The following is an 11,515-nucleotide window of genomic DNA, read 5'->3' as shown; positions in this document are numbered from 1 at the left end:
TATCTTGTAAATAAATGTTTGTGGAATATACATGCTGGTCTCTTTAATGTTGCACAAGAGTGAATAATGCCAACCTCTGCTATGTCAAGAACTCCGATATCCTTCAACCTTTACTATCTATTTTGGTTATAGTTATTAATTTAATTATTAATCAACGTTCCAAATTGATAGTTTAGCATATATAATGAGACTATATTAACGTTTTGGTCATTGGTCCCTGATTCCAGGGTGGTGCCCCGTTTATTATTAATGTTTATTGATAATCTTTATTAATATTAATAATTCTATTATTATTTATTAATTATTTTGCTAATAACCAAAACCTGTTACAGTAGAATCCCTACAATTATTAATAGCTTTTTATCATAAAAACGGTCTTTAGGGAAATATCAGAACTACTCTTTTTTTGTATCATCTGTTGGAATGTTGGTGTTTGGTTGAGGGTAGCTGGCAGGCTGAGCCCCAGCAGGGGAACGAGCGACAAAGTAAACTTCCTCTTTGACTTACAAACCAAGGACAGACAGTGTGATGTTAGCAATGGAAGAGAAGAGTAAGGACCACACCAACATCTAAATGACCACAGTGATATTTGCAGGGACGTTTATATACTGTTCAGATAATTGGCTGCAAACTGCTAATCTGCTGTAAATTGACATTAGCAGTGCACTTCTCTCAGGTAAGTGTTTGTTTGGTCGTTCTTTCAACAAGCTAATGTGCAGGACAAGGCGTGCGTTCCTGTTTTTAAATTAGATAATAGGAGCAAGAAAGCTTCTGCGGGGTTGTTGTTCAAAGTCTGTGGCTCTTGTGTCAATGTCTGTCTGACTAACATTGGTGATGTTACTGCTTTATGCAGATAAGGCTCAAAATTAAATGATTTAATTGGCGGAGAGGAAACAAGTTGTCTATCTATATAGACAGAGAACTAAGAGCATTCTGACAAAAAAGATAGGGTTGCACCATCATTAAACCAAAATGGTTTCCCCCCTTTGGTTTCTGATCCTGATTCTCAACACATGACACATGATTTATAGAGCAGATATGTAAGCTGTAGCAGACCTCTCCTCTCATCCTCTCCCCTATCCTTTCCTTTCTTCTCCTCTCTCTTTGTAAATTGGTGGGGCAGGTGTTTGGGTGCAGCAGAGGTTAATGCATCATTCTTCCATCTCCTCTGAGACCCATGTCCACAGCCCTGTTTCATGCCATTAAAAAGTAATTGTGATTAATGCACAGACCCACATACACACTGCACACACCCATACATGCACTGTTATACCATACCATGTCCATTTAATTAAACTATAGAGCAGGGGTGGGCAATTAATTTTTACAAGGGGCCACATGAGAAACCTGAGTTGTGTTGGAGGGCCGAACCAACAATAACTTGAACTTAATTCTGCTCAGTATTAATTTTGATTAATTGATTTTAATTGTAAAAAGCATTAAATTATATATTTTTGATTAGTTGCTACTGGTAATCAGAAGAATAAGGATATTCTGTAAATATTTATATAAATATATGAAATTGTGGTGTAGGTCATATAGGAAAATACTCCTATAGAAGTAATAAACAGTAAAAACAATAATTGCATCAGTGTTTCATTTTATTTTTAACATGTTAATCTTCCCAAATACTGAATAGGTGTTTTACAGTATGTTAAAGATAGGCAATTGTCAACTTGATGCAAAAAGCAATAAATGCTTTTAATGTTTTACAGTTCATTTTACTTGTTCAGTGGGAAAAATCCAGCCTGCTCTGGGCTTGAACAAGTGCATTGAAATCTGGCTGAATGTCTGAGGTGGATATGCGAAGGACAGCTGAGAGGTGGTCATCAGTGATAGAGGATCTGTATCTGGATTTGTTGAACTTCATCACTGAGAATGTCTGTTCACATACGTAGGTAGATCCAAAGAGGACTAGAATCTTCTGAGCATGCCTCCTCATGTGTGGAAAGTTCTCCTCTTTGAGGGAAGAGTAGATGTCCTCAACCCTCCTCGTTACAGTCCGTCGCGAGAGGGGCACGTTCTCAAAAGCTCCCTTTTTCTCCGGGCATATTAGGGCAGCAGAGTCCAGCAGACACTCCTTAATAAACTCCCCGTCAGAAAACGGTTTACTTTTTCTGGGATATGACATAACTTGTCTTGACAGCTGCATCTCTGGATGTGCAACGTTTAGTAAAAAGTCCTTGTTGGTTTTGCAGCTTAGCTAGCAAAGCATCCGACTCCTTTGCGCGCTCTTGTTCAGACACGTTCTTGTATTTCTCCTCGTGTTTGGTCACATAGTGGCGGTTCAAATTGTAATCCTTGAACACGGCGACCTGTACACCACAAACTAAGCACACGGCTTTACCTTTGACTTCTGTAAATAGATATTTAGCAGTCCATGTCTTGTTGAAAACGCGGCATTCGGTATAGATTTTTCTTTTGCTGCCGTGGGCTGACATGTTGAGGGCTAGCTTAGCATACCAGAATCACATGTAGCTGTTTAGCGTAGTTACGTAGTTACGTAGTCACGCATGTGCGTGACTACGTAAATAAAAAAACCTTTTCAAAATAAAAGCACACAGCCGTATTGCGTGCACAGCATAAATAGGCCTATTTTTTTTATTTATGTTCTAATTTACTTGACCTCACGCGGGCCAGGCAGGGACAGCCAACGGGCCGGATGTGGCCCGCGGGCCGTAAAATGCCCAGGTCTGCTATAGAGGAACATACTCTATATACAGTATATATATATAAAGTATGTTCCTCTTCCTATATATATATATATATATATATATATAGGATTTCTTTCACTCATAACATCGTTTTTAGATAACACTTTAGAAGATCCTCGCCTTATTTCTCTCTTTTTTTATTGTTCTGGCTTAACTAACCACATTTTGCTCTGCTCTGCTGTGCTTCCTCTAGCTGATCGAAGCTATTCAATCACTACTTATACACATTTAAAATAGAGCAAAGTTGCACCTTTGGGCTGATGATTACTACCTGGATGTCATCAGTCTGTAGTGACTGGAGTAATTGTTTGTAGGGCTTAAAGGTCACATATTATACTCCATTTAAACTAGTTATTATAGGTCTCAGACACCTCCAAACCATGTCTCTGAAGTTTTTTTTTCAAAAAAACAATCAGATCATGCATTCCAGCATGTCTCTATAACCTCTGTTTCAGCCCATTTCCAAAAGTGCTGATTTCTGTGTCTGTAGCCTCTGTCTCCTCCCACTCTGCTCTGATTGGTCAGCGTTTTCTGTCAATCAAACGTCCTCAACAACAGCGTCACCCTCCCCCTCCCTCCCGGAGAAGCTCTCAGAGAGAGAGAGAGAGAGAGACGAGTGGAGAGATAGCAGCTAGAATAAAGTTTATAAACCACTTTAAAGTTTATAAACCAGAAACTTCACCCAGCGCACGTTACCGGAGGAATCTGATCAGAAATCGGCGACACATGATGAACATCTGCGGTCCAGATTCCAGGTTTTCCTGACGGTTTCTCTCAGGTAAATAATGCTGTTTATATCTCTGTTAGTTAACTCAGTGTTTACCTTATGCATCAACTCTGTAAACCGTAAACATACACTCTGTTTTACGTCTGTCTTTACAGATCCATCTGTGAGAAATGACCGACAGAATCATCCCAGAGGAGAGCAGACAGCTGTGGGCAGATAGCTCTGTTTACATGGAGATACAAAGCTAACCCGGTAGCATGTAGCTAACCCGTTAGCATGTAGCTACATGCTAACGGGTTAGCTACATGCTACCGCTATGACACGGTGTGTAAACACAGCGACCATCAGGGTGGAAAATAGAAGATGTGAAACAGTAGTCAGTTCATTATTTCTGCTAAAAGATAAATGTATGGAAGATCAGAGTAATGGTATATTATTTACAGTAGTAGCTGTCTCTGTGTTACCATGACTACAGACCACCGGAGCTTAGCTTACTGTAGTTTACCAGAGCTGAAGACTTTCTCCTGTACCATGTTAACATAACTGCAGGTGGGATGATTACAAATGCTGTGAATAATTAATATTGTCATCTGTCTACTCAAATAAAGTTTACAATACATGGTGCAAGCTTTTGTGTGGAGTATTGCAGCCAACAACAGAACAAGCGGGTTTTCCTTTCAGCATGTTTACTAGTAAACAGTCGAAATAACAATGGCGGACGCAGCTTGCTGAGCCGGCTACTCCGTGGGCGGGGTTACCAAGCCGGGGTATGGGGTGAGGGGGGTGCTGTCCTGTTTCACTGGAAACAGGAAAGCCATATATGGCTTGCATTTCTGCCTAATGACGTCAGAAGACTAGGAAAAAAGCGAATTTTTATTTCTGCACCCATTTCCGGACAAACGGAGGAGGAGAAAAAGAGAGAGGATGGTCTTTTATGATACTATGGTGGCCTGTAGACACACTGGGGACAGATATTGATGTTTAAAAGACATGGAAAAGTGCATTTTGCATAATATGTGACCTTTAAAGCCTCCCAAAACTGCCTCTGGTTATTATATGAAAAACACTGATTATATCATATTCATTCATATGTCAGACTCATTGTTTATAGAGAAGAGGCCAGATACATCTTCAACAGAGTACAGCATAGATACTGTACATGTATTGGTATCTAATTTAAAGAATATTTATAGAGCAGTGGTATACAGTGTTGATGATGGTGGTGATTATATTAATCATTATAATGATGATCATTACAGCAATCGTGCTATTATTATCACAGCTGCTGATAAGCAAGACGCAGGAAGATCCGATGGCTGATCTGAATTCAGATGAGAACCTACTGAGAGAGAGGGAAGGCTTTTAGACGCTTCTCTCTGTGTGAAACTTAGAAATGCAAATCAGGTTTACCAATCATGACAGGATTCCTCCGACGCTTCATTAACAGTATTCTGGTTTACATGGTGAACGTATTTGTTTTGATTCGTGCAAGGTCAAAAATGTTTTATTGTGCCATGCTGCTGCATTGTAATAACCCTCACATATTGATTTCCTTTGAATTGATTTAATATTAATGCCACTGGGGCTGCGTTTCTCTCTCACAGGCTGTATTTTATAACCGGAGGGTAGTTTTGCAAGGATGCGGATTATAGCAGTTAGATGCTGCAGACCATTTCCTTTCAGCTAATGTTGTTGCAAAAGTTCTGCATTGATTTTATGCATATTTTTATGCATATGTGTTTGAAAAACACTTTATTTCCATTGCATTCCTCATGCAGTTACATATTTTATGTTTAGTAAATTTGAGATTTGAGATCTTGGTAAATGTTTCCTCTAGTTGACTCTCAACACAGAGTTTCAACACTGATGTTATTGTTCTTCTAAACAAAGACTGTGGTGAGGAGCCACATGGATGCTTGACTAAACCCTGGCCCTTTGTCTCTGATTCTGGTTCAACACACAAATGTAAGTGAGTGAGGAATCACTGGATTGACAGTTTACCTGCAACTCGAGCTGACTTTGACTAACCTGTGTGGAATTTCAAGGTTTAGCAATCGAGTCACATTCGAGAGGCTGATAAGATATGAAATGTTGCACATTCCTCAGACTGATCTCAGAAGTAGAGTACAGTTATTTACAATTTCTGATGGAACAGCTGAAAGTAATATTTGAGTGTTAATGGGAGATGACCATTTCACATTTTGAGAATCATTTTAGCAACTTAGCAAAATCCAAAACTCTATGACTCAGAGATAAAATAAATTTGCAACTAAGTGGAGGTTCCCTTTCATGCAGCACAGTTGACCATATTCACACTGATGAAGTCAGTTTAGCATGGTTGGCGAAAAAAACAAAACAGGTAATTTAAGGCAGAAATAAAGCTCTGCTAAAGTTGGAACAACCACCTCTGCACTCTGATATAAAGTTGTGATATAAACACAGCTATCAACCACAGCCTATAAATAACATGAGAAGTAAAGCCATCCAGATCTGCTGTTTTCATCTCTGTTCCCCAGACAGACAAAAGCTATTTCTGAAAACATAACTGGCTATTTTTACTAGCTGAAAATGTCATTGTCTTGTTTACTGATTCTCCGGCCCATTTCACGGCACACCCTCTCCTCTCTCGTTCTACTTCTCTATCCTACTCAGTCTATGTGCTTTAAACCAGATTTAACAAGCAAAAATGAAGACGGAAGCAGATCACACCCAGTTTGTGTGGTTTGCACATCTGCTGTTATAATTACTTCGCAATCTGCCTCTTTCCCACTAACCGTTGTTTTCTCATTGCCCTCAATTTTCATCCTTCTTTGTGTTAATCACCCAACTTGTGTTTTTGTTTTTCCTTCCCCTTATTTCTACATATCTCTTTTCTTAATATCCTTGCAATACATTGAAGCTTCTTCAGCAGGCAGAATATTTTTGGCATCATTGGTCAAAAATACCATAATAACCAAGTGTTCTGTGGGAAAACTAGACTTCTGCTCCTCCTCATGGTTCTGTTTTCAGGCTTTAGAACATCTAGCCCGTGACGGGAGACTTTGATCAATCACAGGTCATTTCAGAGAGAGAGCGTTCCTATTGGCTGTGCCAATGGTGGGCGGTGCTTGGTATTTCCTCAGCAGATTTGGCTGGTTCACAAACTTTCTCATTTTACAGCTAAACAGTACACTACATGATGTTTCTGCCAGTAACAAAATATTGATTCATATTTGATCAGCGCTGCCTAGTTTGACCGTTTGGTCGGAGTTCGCGAGTGATTGACTCATAGACGGCAGCTAAACAGCAGTCCTCAGATCGGCTCTGATTGGTTGTTTTCCTCCAGTCTGTGAAACCTTGCAGATTCCATTAGGAGCACCAGAGGACACAGAGGCACATGATTTTTTTCAGATTACCTGTCTCATCCACTACTGTCAGGATATAGTGACCGTTTTATAAAAATAACTTTTTTTAATCCTATTTGCTCCGTTTCTACCCACTGCTGCTTTAAGCCTTGAAGTTAATACGTGTGCTACATCAGCAAAGTGATGGTATGTGCATGTATCTGGTGAAATTGAACTTGCTAAACTTGGCAACCATCTACACCACCAATCATTTGCATACTAAATTTCTTTTCACAATCCAAAAACATAAATGTGCTTACACATCTTACAGTTTATGACCAGACCAAAACTTACCAAAATGCTTTATAAATGGCCAGATGTTGTTCCTTATTGGCTCATCTCCTTACCACTCTCCAAAATGTATTTGAGTGTGTTAAGTCTGTCTTTAACATACTGCTATCTCCCAAACAAACGCACAATAGGTGAAAGTAAATTTACCTTTGTGAGAATCCGGATCATTTGCACACATCACAGAGATATGACCCCTCCCCCCCACCTCTCTGCTCACCGTGTCTGGATGGCACATACACATGTGGCTTCTGCCCCAAATATGATGTAACTGATTTGAATTGTATAAAAACTTGGGAACGTGTGAACACTTGTGAATGTTTTCTGACCAAATATTTCAACATTTATAAGTGCTCAAATAAGGGCAAGTTTTTTGAAAAAATATGTAATTGAGATTATTTAGACTGATATTGCAATTGTGATGTCATTTGCGATATTAGAAGGAATGATAATATTTACATAATTATTCTCTTTTTCATAGAAAAACATATTCAAATGATTATGGTGTGATTTTTGCGGTGATCTGTACCAAAGATGTTTTCTTAAGTCTGTAGAATATGATGTGTAGGCCGGGACATCTCTGCAGCACCACAATATTTCATTTAAAATGGTATTTCAACACACATTTCACCTTTAACAAATGTTGCGATTTCCTCATCATCCTGAAAATTGCAGTAGGCCATATTGGGATTTCGATAAAATGTTGATTAATTGTGCAGCCCTACCTCAAATATCTTCTTCAGTTATATTTTCATAAAATGATCAGGAGCATTTTATACGCCCAACATCCACCCCAGCCACCTCCCTACAACTTACATGCAGTACAAGAACATAAAACACTGGAAAAAACAGGATGTGTATGTTTGTATATGTTCCAACTGAACATCATTTTGGCAGGTATTACGTTTCCCTGAGAACATAATTGACAACACAATTCAGATGTATGTAAAGGTCATTTCTAGTTGACAGTGTCAGGTGAGAAGGATGTTAGGCTGCGTACACCTGGATTCGGCAGTGATCCTTCATTATGAAGCCAGCCCATTTGCACAAAAAGGTGAGTGAGTGAGTGACACGATAATGCCCAAGGCATATAGTGTGCAGTAAGAATGTCTGTCTTACGTTTGCCATGTGATTTTTCCACCATGTAATCTGTACTGACTATAATGTAAACGCATCCATGGAAATATGACACGCTCAGAGTTAGTGACGTAGAATAAAAAGTGACAAAGACTGCATTGGTGGGTGAGATGGGAGGTGGACGGGTCCAACAAACACGACTTTTAACCAGCAGACCAGTTTTCAAGACTGGTGTTTTGTTTTGAAAGTTACGAATTCTTTAGTGACATGTTTTCCTAGTGATGTCATGTTGTTCCTGTACGTATTGTACTTAGTTTATGTACTTATTTTAAACCCAACCATGATGTTTTTCCTAAACCTAACTAAAAGCGGTTTCGTTGCCTAAACCTAACTGCAGACGTTACCATAGTTTTGTTGCTTGGCGTACAAATGACATGTAAAAAGCCTAAAATGCGTCGTCATGATACGCAGAATGTCTGTGTAATGTCGTGCTATTTATACGCCTTCCCCTGAGACCGAGTAGACGAAGCTATAGTGCAAGCAAAATTCATTTTAGCAAAAACAAGCTTCTAAAATATTATCATCCTATAAAAGCAATTAGTGATATCACATAATACAGTAAGAGTGAGGATTTAATAAATTGATAAAAATTCATATACATCAGTGAGCACATGCATACACAAAATGAGCATTCACACATAAAACACATGCACACTCAGCACTAAAAGACTCTGTGTCTATTGCACACATGAAGAGCAGTAGGCTGTTAACTAGGACTCTTTTCATGAACACCACACACGTCTGGTGTTTGACATGATATAAAGACATGTGACCTCCAGGAGGTCATCAGAGGGTGGAGAGATGAGGCAAACAGGCCGGGGGGGGGGGGTCTGGAGCGAACGTGCGTCTGGGAACCAAGTGTGATTCACACGCTACTCATCAGCATACAGCTCTGTTCTCTACAGAGCCTCAGGCACTTCACTGAGAGAGGGAGGGCTTTGTTAGGAGGCCTCTCAGTGGGACCTCCTGTCAATCAACAACTGTACATTTAATTTGTCTCCTTCTGACTTACCAACGGTTCATCGATCATTCATTTACTCTTTTCTTTCTCAGACTCAAAACACCCTGCAGTAAGAAACAAGTCAAAGAGGAGTCAGCTGGTCAGGGAAGTGATAAAAACAAGACAGCGCTACATCCTTTCACATTTCTCTCTAGTTTTAATGAACAGAAGCCCGGTTACAAAGTTGCTCACTTGTGATATTTCGCTGCACACGTGGCAGTGAGTGGATAAGTGCAACAAGTTGAAGAGGGTTGTTATTATCAATAAAAGAGCCAATTAGAGCATCGATACTAAACCTCTTTGTGGAGGACCTGAAAGTGACAACAGGGTGGTCACAAAGCTCCATCATTCACACTTCTGAAATCCTTGTTTCAGATAAGACTTTTCAACAACAACAAGCTTGTAAATCATTTTGAAGTCAAGATGCTGTGTTCAATTGAAAATATAGAAATACAGTTGTGCATTGCAGGCTCAGATTGAGGTAGACCCTATCATGGTGGGTTGATTCTTCTCTTCTTTCTGCACATTTTCTGCCCATGTTAGATGTTTTTCTGTTTTTGTTGTTTTGGAACCTTTGTTTGTCCCAAGCTGATTGAAAATGTATCCCTTACCTTTGACCCCATAATAGTACATACTGTAAGAGCACGACCTTCATTGTTTATGCAAGATCGTTCGGAGAAAACACATAGATAGTTAGGTGGATTCTTTAATAACAGGCAGCTCAATGGATGTGTGTGTGAGAGAGAGGGAGAAATGAGATAGACAGAAAGAGAGTGCACATCCAGTCAGTCAACACCAGTCACATTGACACGACTAACTGGAATCACAGTACTGTCTGAGGATGATCAATCTGGTGGGAAACAGTGTGAGCAGACACAAGGTCAGACAGTGTTGCAATGTGTGTGATATCAGAGATAGCTTACGGAAGTCACAATATGAACAATGAATGCTTTGGAGTATGACAGTAGTGTAATTGTATGGAACTGGGGCAGACTGTCTGTCTCCCCTTGAGTCTTTAGTAATTATGGGTTCATTCCCTTAGCTTTGACAATTGTGGAATAAATAAACCTGAAGGTCGGGTCAGTAAATAGCACAATATTTGACTTATGGCATTTGTTTCAATGTAATGTTCATGTTTGAGCTTCTTTGAGCTCTTATCTCAGCAGCCCAACAGTGCTAAATACCGTCCTATCTCTTGTGATCTGTCTTTTCTCTCTGTTTGCTTTTGTTCACAGTGTATTGCATCACTTTAATTTCAGTAGTTATTTTTATTTAGGCTGGCTTGTTGTCACTCTAAAGTAAAGGAAATTCGACAAGATTTTGCGATGAAGCTGTAGAAATCAACTTGACTTGCTTGAGCTGCTATTGTCCTCACTACTACTGACATGGTTTGATGACTTGGCAGACAGAAAACGGGTGGCAACAAGTCTAACCATGATATCAGACTCAGTTGTGAAGCAGGTGTTTCCAGTCACTTGTACACATTAAAAAATGGATGCAGCTATACCAGAAACACAGCAAAAAGCATAGAAGTCTTTTAGTCTTATTATTACTTTATTTAGTACAAAAATGAAGTACTTACAGGTTTTGTGCCATTTGATTATTTGAGAGAACAAAACACAAAGATCTTTTTTTTGTATTGATTTATACTAGGGCTGTCAAAGTTAACACGATAATAAGGAGTTAATGCAAATTAGTTTTAACGCCACTGCTTTCTTTAATGCATTAACACAACTTGCGGAGAGAGATGGAGGTTGTAGCGGCTCAGTTTTAAAGCTAAAGTAAAGATACTGGTATCATATGAAACTAGAAAACCTGATGAATCCATCGGTACCAACCATGTCATACTAGCTTGTCGCAAAGGAGGCTGGTCCAAACTTACGCTGAATCTTGGCGAGGAAAAACTGTCATGTCCATTTCCAAAGTGTTCCGTTGAACTCTGACCTCCAGATCAGTGAATGTAAATGGGTTCTATGGGTACCCACGAGTCTCCCCTTTACAGACATGCCCACTTTATGATAATCACATGCAGTTTGGGGCAAGTCATAGTCAAGTCAGCACACTGACACACTGACAGCTGTTGTTGCCTGTTGGGCTGCAGTTTGCCATGTTATGATGGGAGCATATTGTTTTATGCTAAATGCAGTACCTGTGAGGGTTTCTGGACAATATCTGTTGTTGTTTTATGTTGTTCATTGTTCAATAATAAATATATACACACATTTACATAAAGCAGCATATTTACCCACTAAATCACTTACAGTAC

Source organism: Sebastes fasciatus, chromosome 19, assembly GCF_043250625.1.
Source record: "Sebastes fasciatus isolate fSebFas1 chromosome 19, fSebFas1.pri, whole genome shotgun sequence".
Lineage (NCBI taxonomy): Eukaryota > Metazoa > Chordata > Actinopteri > Perciformes > Sebastidae > Sebastes > Sebastes fasciatus.
This window is presented reverse-complemented; position numbering follows the sequence as displayed.